The sequence below is a fragment of the Dama dama genome, chromosome 19 (genome assembly GCF_033118175.1).
Source record: "Dama dama isolate Ldn47 chromosome 19, ASM3311817v1, whole genome shotgun sequence".
In the NCBI taxonomy this organism is placed as follows: Eukaryota; Metazoa; Chordata; class Mammalia; order Artiodactyla; family Cervidae; genus Dama; species Dama dama.
Window position 1 is genome coordinate 39,451,617 of NC_083699.1, and position 3,269 is coordinate 39,454,885.

General features: G+C 40.1%; 1 pseudogene; it reads right to left on the minus strand.

Moving 5' to 3' along the window:
• Positions 1-1,067: 1,067 nt before the first annotated feature.
• LOC133073923 (nucleophosmin-like) lies at positions 1,068-2,139 on the minus strand (annotated as a pseudogene).
• Between the last annotated feature and the right edge of the window lie 1,130 nt (positions 2,140-3,269).

Consider the following 3,269-nt stretch of genomic DNA (forward strand, 5'->3'; position numbering starts at 1 on the left):
ATTCCCAAAGTGAGTTACCATCCATTATGCTGCTTTTCTTCTTGGGAGTTATCTTAGGACCAAAGCAAGTGAGCAGAGGGAGTGATTGAAAAAGGAATCTGAGACAAGTTGAGCAGGAAGTATAGTAATGGTGGTTTATTGTTCATCATACTCACTGCCTCTCAACCCCTCCTCGGACCCCCATTGTGCCTACATAGACATTTGTCTCCGTAGCCGGAAGGCCACACTTGGCCACTGGCCAGTTCCTCCTCATGTGATGTGACCTCCCAGAGGGTACACACTTGGCACCTATACTTTGTATAGCACCCAGACCCAGATGAGCAAACGTAGTGCTAGAAAGAAGGTGCACTGATGGCAGTGGCAGGGAAAATAGAAGTCCAGGGAAGGAATCTTTGTGGATCCCATGGGAAAGCAGCTTTCTCTTTGGGTTTACCAGAGGGCATGAGCTGGGCATCTGATGAGACAGAGGGCAAAGCACAAGGAAGGGACCTCCCAGAATCCTAGAATACCTGGTAGTGGTGTTAACCCAAATCCAACTCAGGCTAAAATCTGCACAGTATCCTTCTTTTCTAATTTAGGCAGAGTCAGGAAAATACCTCTGTGGGACCTGCCACAACTCCATCAAAATCTGGAACACTGACTACTGTATCTTTCCAACTTCAGGAAACTTTCCTTGTTGTTCATAATGCAGTCAACAGATATCTGTTAACCTATAACTACTTTCAAGTCATGAAATGCACGGAAAATTTCAAAGGGAGCTTCTTTTTTTGACCTACAGGCAAAGTCTGAGAAAAGTAGAAGCACGTTTCTCTTTTCGGGTAATAATTCTAGGTAGTAAGACCAAAGCTGGTCAATAACTGACCTCAATTTCTCTGAAAACTGAATTGTGCACCATGAATATTCCTTCTGCGAGTAGGATAGTTTTTCTTTTCTTTTCTTTTTTTGATTAAAATACTGAGTTTATTTCACATGTATATTTTTGTCTCCCCACCATTTCCATCTGTCTGACCACCACTACTACTATTCCTATCATGACATTCCATACATACTTAAAACCAAGCAAAGGGTGGAGTTCCATCTTTAAAAACTAAACAGGCATTTTGGACAACACATTCTTGGCAATGGAACGTGGACAACATTTATCAGACACGGTAGGGAAAGTTCTCACTCTGCATTATAAAAAGGACAGCCAGATATCAACTGTTACAGAAATGAAGTAAGACAGAAAATTTTTAACAAACTGTTTAAACCATTTTCTTAAAGAGACTTCCTCCACTGCCAGAGATCTTGAATAGCCTCCTGGTCAGTCATCCAGAAACAATTCTTCACATAATTGATAAACTTGGCTTCCACTTTGGGAAGGGAACCGCCTTTTTCTATACTTGCTTGCATTTTTGAGTTAATGTCTTCTACAGAGCTAAGTCTTTTCGATGTTTTAGGTGTTTTTTCCTGTTTTTTGAAGGATTCTTGACCTTTTGATCTTGGAGTTGATGATTTTGAGTCTTTTCCATTTTGGTTCGATTTTTGTGCATTTTTGGCTGGAGTATCTCGTATAGATTTCTTTACTGGAGCTTTTTCTTCAACTTCCTCATCAAAATCATCATCATCATCGTCGTCTTCATCATCATCATCGTCATCTTCATGAGCAGCAAGCTTTACTTTTTTCTGGGGAACCTTGCTACCACTTCCAGGGGCAGAACGCTTTCCAGATATACTTAGGAGTTTCACATCCTCCTCCTCTTCATCTTCTGACTCTGCATCTTCCTCCACAGCTACTAAGTGCTGTCCACTGACATGCACAGGCCCTGAACCACACCTCAACCGTAAGACCACAGGTGGTGTAATTTCAAAGCCCCCAAGAGAAACCGTTGGCTGTACAGACATTTTCAAAGTTGCCAGTGTTACTTTAATTGGACTGCCTTCATAATTCATTGCCTCTGCTTCAACAATGTGTAACTCATCCTTTGCTCCAGCCCCTAAACTGACCGTCCTTAAAGATAACTGGTGCTCATTTTCATCATTATCCACCTTGAAGTGATAATCTCCATCAGCCTTTAGTTCACAACTGAAAAGATAGTTCTGGGGCCTCAAGGGGCTCATGTCCATGTCCACTGAATCCTCCATGGGTTGGTGGCACGCACTTATGTGGGAGAGAAGCCGGACAGAATTAAACGACTACTATTCGAACGAGCAGCCACGCAGGACGGAATCACCAGGGAAAGAGGATAGTTTTTCAAAGCCATCACTTTCTGAATATTTTCATAGACCTTTTGATTTGTCTGCAGGACCTGGTTAACAAAGAAAAGAATTATTCATAAGACATATAGCAAACCTGAAGTCAGCTGGGGTGATACTATTATTGCCATTTCACAGATGAAGAAACTGAGGCTCAGAGAGTATACCTGAATTATTAAAGTTCACACAGCTAAATAATGGTGTCACTGGGATGACACCTGTGTACCTTATTGTATACTGTTTAATATCATGCTGTATGTTAATGCTTGACTCCTGCCAGCTTCTTATGATCACAGTCATATTTTATCATTCAACCTCGCATCCTTAAAATTTGAATCCTATTCATTTCTCCTAGAAAAAGAAACCAGGTTAGGTACAAACTGCTGTTTTTAAATATAACCTGATTCTACTCTGAAAAGAGAAACTTGAGGAAGCCCTTCTGGTGGGCAGGAAAAGGTCATGGTAGGCTCAGTGTCTGAAAATCCAATATGGATTTCAACATTCAGGTTAATAAGCAAAGAGTCTTAGATAATCTTTCTAATCTTATTCGGGACTAACTCCTGTTTCCAACTTGGCTGATAAAGTTCAGTTATACTCCTGGTCAAAATAAACACTCTAGGTCAAATATTTCACTATTTTGCTCTTGCTCAGGCTAAATATTTTATCCCTTTTGGACAGCAAAATGTGTGTGTGTGTGTGTGTGTGTGTGTGTGCCTGTATACTATTTCCAAGCCCTAGTAATTATAAGGTAAATTTTAAAGCAAATATTATACAAGTTGTCTTGAAATTGGTTAATCATTTTAACTGATACCTTGTGTTCCAGTTGCAAAAAAAAAAAGAAAGAAAGGAGAATGGGGAATAGAAATATTTGAAAAGACATAAATGGGAGAGTGTCATATCAACACTGACACATACACAACATAAATAACCTCTTGAATACATAAAGTATACTACAGCTTACAAAGTGCTTCCACCTACAAAACATCTGTACTGTAACTCTCAATACTACCCCACGTATGAAGTAGGCAGACTAA